This window comes from Petaurus breviceps, unplaced genomic scaffold (assembly GCF_028583685.1).
Source record: "Petaurus breviceps papuanus isolate PSGF00001 unplaced genomic scaffold, PetGlider_PUasm1.0 90775, whole genome shotgun sequence".
Classification (NCBI taxonomy): Eukaryota; Metazoa; Chordata; class Mammalia; order Diprotodontia; family Petauridae; genus Petaurus; species Petaurus breviceps.
In genome coordinates this window covers 9,861,567-9,873,789 of record NW_027187342.1, presented here as the reverse complement: position 1 = coordinate 9,873,789, position 12,223 = coordinate 9,861,567, and the positions used below count along the sequence as shown (strand labels likewise).

General features: G+C 40.3%; 1 long non-coding RNA gene across 1 annotated transcript; it reads right to left on the bottom strand.

Annotated features, from left to right (window-relative positions):
• Positions 1 to 4,157: 4,157 nt before the first annotated feature.
• LOC138146944 (uncharacterized) lies at positions 4,158 to 11,915 on the bottom strand. Its single transcript, XR_011164666.1, has 3 exons — positions 11,087 to 11,915; positions 5,816 to 5,893; positions 4,158 to 4,509 (listed from the first exon to the last, which is right to left on the bottom strand). It is a non-coding gene; the product is annotated as an uncharacterized lncRNA (long non-coding RNA).
• Positions 11,916 to 12,223: the final 308 nt, after the last annotated feature.

Here is a 12,223-nt window from a genome sequence, read left to right as displayed (position 1 = left end):
AAAGTAAATTGGACTTAGAATTAAGTGGCACAAATGTTCACCAAATCTTTGGGTAAATGGAAGGTCCTGGAACATCTGCCCTTGATTATGGGTGTCTGTAAAGAAAATATATTCCATATGGTACAAGACTGGACCTGCCTTTTTAAAGACTGTCATGTGATAAAAATAGTGATCAAGAAAGAACAGTTAGGTCCCTCCCTCTTACCCCCATTACCCACAAGATTTCATCATGACATATGTGTTCTGGGATTGGTGTGTTTTTATACCAATAGTCTATGCCATCCCTTGATAGAAAGCTAAATCCCTTTCTATTTTCTCCCCTAGACTACTCTTTACTAAGTAAGTCCCTGGGTGAATTTTGGTAGATACGCTCCCATATAGTGTATAGCTTCTGTTTCTATTTTTGATGGAATTTGTCTTGATAGCTCTTTTTTGGTGGGTGGTATTGTTATATATAGAATCCTGATGATTTATGTGGATTTATCATAAATACTGAAACTTTGATGAAGTTATTAATCATTCCAACTTATTTCTTAATTGATTCTCTAGGGTTTTCTAAGCACATCATCATATCATTTACAAAAAGCAATAATTTTGTTTTTTCTTTGCCTATGCTTATTTTGCCAATTTTTTCTTATCATTCCTATAGCTAGCATTTCTTGAGGTATATTATGTAATAGTGGTGTTAATAGGCAACTTTTCTTAACCCTTGGTTTTATGAGAGAGATTTCTAATTTATCTTCTTTACATTTTAAATTTTATTTTTACATTTAATCTTTGCTCTTGTATTTAGATAAATACTATTTATTATATTAAGGAAAGGTCCACAGGATCATAGATTTATAGATGGAAGGGATCTTAAAGATCATTTTTTTCAGGGTTGGCTAGGTGGTGCATTGAATAGAGCACCGGCCCTGGAGTCAGGAAGACCTGAGTTAAAATCCAGTCTCAGACACTTAACACAAAACTGTGTGACTTTGGGCAAGTCGCTTAACCCCAATTGCCCTACCTTCCCCCCTTCAAAAAGAAAAAAAAGGATCATTTTACAGATGAGGAAACAAGACCAACATGTGAGTTGGTTCCACATGTCATAAGTGGCAGAGCTAGCATTTGAATAAAGGTGCCCACCACTCCAAGTTCACCCCTCTTTCTACTGTATCGTAGGATTAGATTAGCTTGTTTCTAATATTGCTTCCAGCTCTACAATTCTGTAATTCTAAAAATAAACATTCTAAATTCTTAAAAAAAAATCTGGCTTCCCCCTATACCTTGCTACTTTTCTTTCATAAACTCTCCTTTTCAGCAAATTAGTCTGTTTCTCATGGGTGCCATATGCCCCGTGTGCCATCTTCTCCTTACAGGTTTTGGCACAGTATGCCCTCCAAGTCTTGGGTATACTCCTCCCTATCTCTGCTTCTGGGAATCCATTCCTTAAAAGCTCAACTGAAAAGTCATCTCCTACAAGAAACCTTTCCTTATCCCTCCATGCATTAATGTTCTTTCTTAAAACTACTTTGCAAAATTTAATATATACATTGTACTCTCTTATTCATACCCATTTGCTATCCTCTTAATTAAATGTAAGCTCCTTGAGGGCCAGTCTTCATATCATTAGCACCTTCCTCATTCATAGTAATAAATGTGTATACATTCTATAGAATTCTATAGAATGGAATGGGATAGAATTTACAGTCTCATATGCCCTCTTAATTCCCACTATTTATGGCCTCTCCACTGTCTTGGAGGAAGTCCACTGAGACACTGGAACATAGAGTGACATAGTAGGACAGTTCTGGTTCCATCCTTGAGTCACAGAGTGACCCTGGGGAAGTCATAACCTTTACATATTTCAGTTTCATCAATATGAAAAAGAGATAAAAATCCTGACCCACTTTTCAAGAAAACTGTGTGGGCCAACTGATTAGAGACTGGAAAGCATTTAGAAAATATGAAGCATAATATAGATGCTTAGTAATAATTTAGTACAATTAATATTTAATGAGAACCTACAGGGTCCCTGAGCTGGAAGAGGTGTTGTGATGGACTCCTGTATTTCTTGTTGCGCTCCTGCTTCCTCCAAGTTTTGGCCAACATTTCTAACTTACTCCTTTATCATGTCTCCTGGATTTAAGCTTTATTTTTCACCTTTACCTTGCTCATTTCTTGCCACATGACTACCACCTTCTTGCCCAGGCCCTTTCATGTGAACCCTATTGTGATGTTTTTTTTTTCATGGATTCTCAAGATTCCCATCCTTCTCAAAACTTTGGTGTTACATAACAATAATTAGAAAAAGGAGTAATAATTTTCATTATTAGGAGTCAGTAAGGTACAGTGGAAAGACAACTGGCATTAGAGACAAGGGGATCTGTGGTTCAGATCTCTCTTCTGACATTTATAGCCTGTGTGACCTTGAGCAAGTCATTTAGTTTCTCTGGATCCCAATTTTCCCATCTGTAAAATGAGAGAGTTGAACTACATGGTTGTCTAAGGTCCCTTCTAGCTTCAGTTTCCTAATTCGTAAACTGAACAGGTTGGCCTAGATGGCTCTGAGGTCTATTCCATAGCTCTAGATCAGGGGTGGGGAACCTGTGATCTGGAGGCCACATGTAGCCCTCTAGGTCCTCAAGTGCAGCCTTTTGGCTGAATCCAAACTTCACAGAACAAATCCATTGCTCTGTAAAACTTGGACTCAGTCGGAAGGCTGCACCCAAGGACCTGGAAGGTCACATGTGGCCTCAAGGCCACAGGTTCCCCACCCCTGCTCTAGACTGATGTGCCTGTGGTTGCCTTTGTCTTCTACCACTCATATGCCTCACTGTTTGGATTTCAGCCAACCAATAGGTATTTTGGGCTACATACTCAACACTGTGCTAGATCTTACAGAGAATGCAAAGGAAGTAGAATCCACTGTCCCTGCCCTTCAAACCCTTCACAGTCTAATTGGGAGGTTCAAGACAGTCATTCACAAAACTACTCCAGGACAACAGCAGCAGCAGCCATCATTAATGAGCCTTGTGATGTGGTCTGGTGTATAAATCCAACAGGAATTCAGGAAGGGAAAGGTCATTGCTGGCTGCACTTAGAGGAGCTCTGTGGGGAAGATGGCAACTGAACTTGGCCTTTGGAGGGATTGCAGGATTTGGTTTTGCAGGGAGGCAAATCCAAGGCATTCTAAACAAGTGAGCAGCATTAGGCAACATGTAGGATTTTTTCCCCCATGGCTTCCATATTCTTTCTGCCTTGAAATCCCTTCCCTTCTGAGTCTCTCTGAACCACTTGACCTTATCTCTCTCCATCTTCACCTACGTAATTCTTTTTATCTCCTTTGTTTGACAGAACCTCACCATGGAGGGCTTCTCTTCTCCTCAGTGACAACTCACCTCTTTCTTATTCTGTCCTCCACTATCCACCCCTTGTGCTTGCCATCATCCTTTATTGATGGGGCTTAAGGAAGGGTGTCCCAAAAATCTTAGTGAAATTTTAAGCTAATGAAGTTCTAATACCTTAGAGCTGCATTAAGACTTTTGGGGACATGCTTATAGTCACTTCTTGTCCTTTAAGAAACCCAAATAAAAGCTATCCATTTGTGAAAAATGATCTCTTGTGGCTCTGCAGTCTTTTTTTTCCTTTTTTATATAGTTATTTTATATAGTTTTTTATTTTTTTTTTATTTTATTTATATTTTATATAGTTATTATTTCCCTGAATGTTAGTGTGCTGTTTGATACTCCCACTCACCAGCACTTCTCCATCTCCCCAAATTACTCTTTATTTACCTTGTATGTATTTTGCATTTACTTATGAATGCACATGTTATATTTCTCTGTCCCCCTCCTCCCCCCTCCTCCAGCATCAAAAATCCTTGAGGGGAGAGACTATTCTCATTTTTTGTCTTTGTATCACTTAAGTTTAGAGGATGGCACACAATTGAAATGAATTGAATTCATCTTTTCAGCATTAGGCATCTGGGGACAGGGGTTGGAATTTGGTTTCATGCCTGTCACTTAACTCACCATAAATCCATGAGTACACCCTACAGCGCTATGGGAGTCATAATAATATAATGTTCATGTGTCCAGAAATGCCTGCCAGTGCACCTGTACCCTAGACCTGATCTGCAGCATTCCTATGATCACTAGGTCAATTCCTCCTTGTTCACTGTGCCAAACTGTTTATATTTATTGATTCAACAAACATTAATTAATTAACTGCTACTAGGCAAAGCATTGAGCTAAGTATTAGGGATACAAAGCTGTCTGGGACCCAGTCCTTGCCCCCAAAGAGCTTACAATATTAAATATACATAATTATAATACAAAATAAAACATAAACCCTTATCTGTTCATGCTACATTACTTGAAGTACAATGTTCAGAATGAGAGAAGTGATCCTCTCATTGTATCTGCAGTGTCTTGGGTCTTCAGTGCTGGGTCCCATATGTTAATAAGGAAGAATTCTCCTGAGCTGGAGCCCATCCAGTGGAGTGTGATCAATGGTTAGGAGATTCTAGAATGGAAAGAGCAGTGGAGTCAGGGGAGATGGATAGGAAACCCAGTTCTTCTGTCTGGGCAGATTCTATGTGACTTTTGGGCAGTCCCTTAACACCTGTGGGACTGCACCAACTGTAAAATAAGAGAGTTGGGCTTAGATGATATCTGAGGGTCCCTTTCAACTCTCAATCTTATGAGACTATGAAATCATAGCATATAAAGATCAGTTGAGGAAATGAGGAAGTTTAGAGAAGACTTGGGGCTAACAGGGGTGCACATAAGGATAACAGATTTGTAGAGGTTGACTGACTTGTCCTTAGTTTTACAAACCAGTGTCAGAGCATTAATATTCAAATTCCGAACTCCTGGCTTCAGATCCGGTGTTCTTTCCACCTCACCATGTTGTTGTTCAGTTGTTTCAGGTCACATTTGACTCTGCCTGACCCTATCTGGGGTTTTCTTAGCAAAGCTACTAAAGTGGTTTGCCATTTCCTTCTCCAGCTCACTTTACAGATGAGAAAACTAAGGCAAACAGGGTTAAGTGATATACCCAGGGTCACACAGCTGGAGTGTCTGAGGCCAGATTTGAACTCAGGAAAATGAGTTTTCCTCTATCTGCTCCCCACCACCTAGCTGCCCACTTCACCATACAACCTCTCAAAACATGACCTCTGGCTCCAAATATTTGAAGGGTTGTCACATAGAAAAATATAGACAGTCTACTATTCCTAGTGTTCACACTAGTACCAATAGTCAGAAGTAACAAGAAGAAAGACATTGATTCTATGTAAAGAAACGTTTCCTAATGATTAGTACCCTCAAATAATGATATGGACTGCCTCAGGAAGTGGTCAATTTTCTGATGCTCCAGCTGTCTCATGTGGAGGCTGAATGATTGCTTTTGGGGTTATAGTAGAGAGAATGCATGCTTTTGGTAGAGGGTTGAACTAGATGGCTTCTGACTCATTTTCTGACTCTGCTAATTTGTGGAACAAGTTAGAGAAATATAAATAAAATGCTTCATACAAATAAAATTTCAAGAAGGAGCAATCACTTCCAGCTGGGTGAATTAGGAGAGGGTTTCTGGGACAACAGTCTTGATGTCTGAGCTGCATCTTGAAGAACAGGTAGGGTTTCAACAAGCAGAGATTAGGAATGGAGGGGTAAAAAGGGCTTTTTGCCAAATCCTCTGGAATCATCTAGATTGGAGTAGGCAGATTCAGATCACCATGGTCAATTATTCCAAGACTGAAAGCACTGTGCATTTCACTCTCCTCCCTATCCTTCCATTTCCAAGGTCATTCTGCTGCTAGTCAACTTACCTTGACTCTTTTGGGAGAAGCACCCATTCAGATCATTGGTTTTTAACCTTTTATTCCTTTTCCTTTCTTTATAAGCAACTAAAAGAAATAGCAATAACATTGGTTAAACAACTAGTATGGGCAAGGCACTGTGTTATGCCCTGGGGATACAAAGATGAAGAATGACAGAATCTCTATCCTTGAGAAGTCTATGTTATACTGGGTGGGGAATAGGACATGTAGTCAGGTAAATATAATACAAATTAAGGTGTCCTGGAATCAGAGGTGGTCTAGTAACTCTCTAACAACCGACTAGCTGGGGGAAGGGGGTGGGGATTGTATGCAAGAGATATTTTAAAGTTAAATGTGCATATTAACTTTTTCCTCCATTACTTTCATAAATCTAGACAAGCATCAAAACAATAAATCAGGCACCAATTTGTAGCATTTTTCTATTTCTAAGGTATAAATGCTCACACTGAAAATTTAACAATTAACTCTTGTGAACCAATCTGAGCTGGCTCCAGCACCCCTCCTGGAAGGCAAGAAGGGAGGGAGAAAGAGAGACAGAGACAGAGACAGAGTGAGAGAGAGAGACAGAGAGAGACAGAGAGAGAGAGAGAGAGACAGAGACAGAGAGAGAGAGAGAGAGAGAGAGAGAGAGAGAGAGAGACAGAGAGAGAGAGAGAGAGAGAGAGAGAGAGAGAGAGAGAGAGAGAGAAACAGAGACAGAGACAGAGAGAGACAGACAGACAGACAGACAGAGAGAAGAGGTTTTCAGTAGAAGGGTCAAGGAAAGCTTTAGATGGTATCTAAACTAACTCACTCATTTTATAGGTGAGGAACCCAAGGTTTAGAGACGTGAAGTGACCTGGATCACATGGTGGTAACAGAGCCAAGAGTCAATCCCAGGTTATCTGACTCCAAATACAAAGATGGTTTAGAGAAAAGGCAAACATTGCATAAATTTGAGAGATGGATATGAAGAAGAAAGGAGACTCCCTGATATCATAATCATTGACATTCATATAGTACTTGATTTATATTTTCAAATGAAACTCATGGTCCAAGGGCCACCAAAGACTCGATTCACATGAACTGAGTCCAATTCTTGTGGGGCTTTCCTGGGCTTATTACTCCCAGCTGAAGTTACTCTGAGAAATCTCTAAAATAAAGCATAAGTGTAACTTGTTTCCAGGTTTCCCCAGATGTGAGTGATAGGATCCCCAGTTCCTTTACAAGACTTTAAGATACCGAAGACATATCAGATACAACATAACATTTGTATCACCTACTAGGAAATGCTGAAAATGCAAAAGATTCCTAGAAGCCTATAGACAGATACAAATAGCCCATCAGGCACCTGAACTTGGAGTTGCTATTAGGACAATCCTTTGACATTCTGGAAGTTCTTTCCCATAATATCTTAAACAGCAGCACACCCCTTCTTCCCTCCAGAGTTATAATATTACACTATAGTTTAGATTTTTCCTAGTAGGCAAATGTAAATTAGGACTTGCTGATTAAGCAATCCCCTTCCTATTGGACCTATACTGTCCAAATAACTCATTGTAATTGCTAGAAAGTAGTAGTAGGTCTCTTACTTCCCCCAATATTAATTGATCTTCCAGTTATGAGAGTATTGGGGACAATTTTTCTCCAAAAGCAAGCTACATCAGGGAATCTTCTTCTGTCTGTAGAGTGTCTGATCTTTTACATTTCAGACTTGGGAACTTAGGAATTTAGAAATCCTTAAACTTGGGGTGACCCATGAGAAAACTCCTAAAGCTGTCACTACCCAAGAAATCTCCTTTCTCTAACTAGAAAGCTAGATTTCACAATCACACTACATAGGAAACCAAAATTCTTCCTTTTCTTCAGTAGGTATTGGGGTTTGTGGGATTTGTCTATGAACTAACTCTTGGATCCCATGGATGAACACACATTTCTTTCTGCCATGCACTTCTGCAAGAACTCTAAGGATACCCTGGCTACTGTCATCTCTTGGGCTAGGAAAATCCATTTTTACCAACTCTAGTAATGTGAAATGTCTGGGAAGGTAATTTAGAGATATAGAGGGGATTATGGTTCATTTATGGGTTGAATTGGATGGCTTATGTAGCCACTTCTCAATACTGAGATTCCATGATTCTGTGATTGGGTAGTGAGTAAGTGGAAGAAATAAATGTGTGCTGCCCTTCCCAGGAGTTTAGCAGTGGAAGGGAACTTTGAGAAGATAGCAGAGTTTAGGAAATTTTTGAGAACGGCAGAGGATACCTAAGCATGTGTATAGATAGTAGGGAAGGGGTCCAAAAATGAAGAGGAAATCAAAATGGGTGGTGGAGAGATGATCAATGAAGCAAGCTTCTGAGGAAGGGGGGAGATGAGGGGATCATTGGCCCAAGCAGACAAATAGGGTTAGATTATACTGAATCAAAGAAGGGAAAATTGAGTGAATATGGAGGGAGGGACTAGGACTATGGAGGGAATAGTTCCCATTTGTTTGAAAGATCAGGCCACATAATCTTTACAATTCAAATTGTATCAATTCTTGTAGTTAGTGTTTCAGTTGTTAAAATGCCTTGGTTTGTTAAGATAAAGTCCTTATAGAAACCATGTCTTTAGGGAAATATATGTAACTTGTGTGCACTTAGGAGGATGAGAAGCCTTCTAGTTCTGGAGCAGAACATGCTGGAAGGGAACTGGTGAGATTAGTGTTTGCTATTCCTCTAGGGATAGGCACAAGGAAGTTTTATGGGTGGCAGATCATCACTACCATCAAGCAGTACCCAATTTAGTGAGCATCTGGTATACAGTAATTGACAGTCCTTAACATAATTTTCAGTGACTTTAAGCAATAGACCAAAGGAGAAAAGGAAAAAAAAACCAACTTGGGAGCTATAGCAACTAAGTACCAGAACAAAAGAAGGCCAGGAAACATTTAAGGTTGTTTTTCATAATATATTTTGACAAATGGTTTCAGCTTGGGGAATCCAATTTAGTCAGTATCAAGGAAAGGCTTTTTGAAAAAGATTCCTGTGGTTCAGGACCCCTCTTTAAAGAACTGAACATTGAAAGAAACATCAATAAAATACATGAAACACTTCATAAATAAGTACCTTGTTTTTTTCTATGTGAACTTGAGGAGTAACAGCAGGAGATGGGAATTCTACAAACTGGGTCTTGTGGGTTTGGTTATACATATTTAACTTTCTTTTAAAGATTTTCAGGAAGGCTGCTAGTATTTAAGTGTGTTCAAATAGCATATATTGATTAATTTAAAAAGCACTTATTAGGGACATTTACCAATAATAGCAATGTGGTTATTGTTCAGTCATTTTAAGTTGTGTCCAACTCTTTGTGACCACATTTGGGATTTTCTTGGCAAAGATACTGGAGTGATTTTCCATTTTCCTCTCCAGCTCATTTTACAGATGAGGAAACTGAGGCAAGCAGGATTAAGTGACTTGCCCAGGATCACATAGCTACTAAGTGTCTGAGGCTGGTTTTAAACTGAGAAAGATGAATTTTCTTGACTCTAGGCCCAGCACTCTATCCACTGGGCCACCTCACTGTCCAATAATAGTAATATCTAGCATTTACATAGCAAATTTATGTTTTGCAAAGTGCTTTACATGTTTTATCTCATTTGAGCCTCACAAAACCCTTGTGAAGTAAAGCTATTATTACCCCCATTTTGCATATGAGGAAATTGAGGCTGAGATAGGTGCTATTATTATCTCCAATTTACAGATGAGGACACTGAGACAGAGATTAGGTGACCTGCCCAGAGTCACATAGCTGGTGTCTAAGGCAGGATTTGAATGTAGGTCTTCTTGATTCTAAATCCAATGCTTTATCCATTGTGCCGCTAAAGTAACATGATGCCTTAGAGTGCCCTATGTTCAAGACACCGTGCTACACAATGGGGCCGCAAAGGAAAAGTGCCCACCACAAAGAGCTTACCCCCCCAACTGAAGACCAGTTAGGAGGCTTTTATAATAATCCGTACAGGAAGTGATAATAGCTAGAACTATGGTAGTGTCTGCATGAGAGGAGAGACAGGGGCAGATGAGAGATGTCCAGGAGAGACAATTGACAGGACTTGGCAACCACTTGGATGTTAGGGGCAAACAAGGGCTGGGGCATTGTAGGGGAATAGTAAGGAGCTGAGGAGGACTCTGAGATGAGGAGCCTGGGTGATGGGAGTGATGATGGCTCCCTTAATAGAAATAGAGGCAAGAAAGGTTTAAGGGGGGAGATGATGAGTTTTGGACATGACTTACATGGCTTATGGGAGATGTAAGTAGAAAGGTACATCACATAGAACCTGAGCCCAGGTGCAGTAAAACGTCAATAAGTGGTATTAGGTTGGGAAATTTTTTGGTTGTGCTATACGGCTTTTAAGAGGCAGTGTGGTATAGTGGATAGAGAGCTATTTGCCAAGACCTGGGTTCAAGTCTTGCCTCTGACACATACTGGCTGTGTGAGCTAGACAAGCCTGGATTCCTTTGCTGTGTGCCAGGCATTGTGCTAAGTACTTATAAGCAAAAAGGAAGTCAGTGCCTGCCCTCCAGAAGCTTTCATTCTAACTGGTGAAGTCAACATGTAAAAGGGAGCAGAAAAGTAATGGGGTAGAGGAAGAAGAGGAGACAGTACCCCTATGGGGGGTAGGGAGGGTTGGTATAGTGGCAACCACACTGGCATACCCAGGATGGCTGCTAGCCCAGGTTCTAGATCTGCTTTACTAGGAAAGCTAGCTGTTTAAGGGGTCAGCAATCTTTTAAAGTTGCATTCACTAGTTCAGGGGAAAAGTCAGCACCCTGAACTTCAGAGAAAATACAGAGAAATAAAGACCAACAAGCTGTCTGAATAAAAGCAATATTGCTATATACTTTACATTCATCTCTGGATCCAGAGAGGCTTTACATCTGAGCAGCTGGGGAACTCTGAACATACAACCACTCAGAATCTCAACTAGGGAATCACAAGATCCTTTTCATAAATAAGCCACCAAAATAAAATACCAACTCAGAGTTATATACACTTCTCAGAAGGCATCACAATCCTCCTGTCTCACCGCCTAATTAGAAATTAGCAAAAGGTATGAGAGCCTTTCTACAAACAAACCTCCCTTAAGCAAACTTCCCTTAATGGGCTTCAGGAGAGCTCCCTTAATGGGTGGGGAAGAGCTTAAATCCCATTAACATTAGAGGTGGGCAGAGCTGGGAAAGGAACAAAGAATGACTGATTGGACCTTTCCTCATAATGGAGATTCTGGGAAGAACTCACCAATGGAAGAATGGGGCCACAAGTGGCAGAGGAATGCTCCACAGTGAAAAGGCAGCTGAGGCACGGTGGTGAAGTCAGACAGTCAGGTGACCCTCTAAAAGGCAGAGACGATGCTGATCTGCTTTAGCAGAGGGAGTTCCCTCCTCTGGGAGTTCTCCATGCCAATGATTTCCCAGGTCAAGTCTCTCACACTTAGTCACCTGAGAAGAGTGAGCAGTAGAGGGTACTTGAGAGAGGTCACAGGAACTTCCTAATGGAAATTGGGAATGGTTCAAAGCTTAGGTGGTACTTCACATACATTATCTAACTTGAGCTTCCTAACAACCTTCTAAAGCAATAATGATACCACTGACAATAGTGATGGTAATAATAGTTAACATTTATGTAGTCCTTGCTATGAGCCTGACACTGTGGTGAACACTTTTATTAGTATTATCTCAACTGACCCTCACAACAATCCTAGGGGTAGGTGCTATTATTATCCCCATTTCACAGAGGAAGAAACTAAAGAAAACAGAATTTAAGGGATTTGCTCAGGGTAACCCAGCTAGCAATAATCCTCTTTACTCCCCACTACTTTTCAGCTCCCTTTTCCATGTTATCTTTCCCGTTAGAATCAAAGTTTCTGGAGGGCAACAGCAGCTAATATTTACAACGCACTTACTATGTGTCAGACATTGTGCTAAGCACTTTGCAATTATTTCTTCGTTTGACCCTCCCAACAACCTGGGGAAGGGGGCACTATGTGTTATTCCCATTTTACAGATGGGTCATCCTGATGCTCTATCCATTGAGCCACATAGCTGCCTCTAGGTAGGAATCACTGATATTATTATCTCTATTTTTCAAATATTAAAGCTAAGTTTCATAAAAGTAGCATCTTTTTCCAAGGAAAGAAACAAGCAGTTTTAAGGGTCAGGCACTATGCCAAATACTTTACAAATACCTTGTTTCATTCATCTTCACAGGAACCCTGTGAGGTAGGTGTTATTAATCTGATTTTATAGTTGAGAAAACTGAAGCAGAGACTTTAAGTGACCTTCCCAGAGTCACACAGTTAGTAAGTATCTGAGACTGAATTTGAACTCAGGTCTTCCTGATTTTAGGCCCAGTGTTCTATCCACTGTACCACCTAGC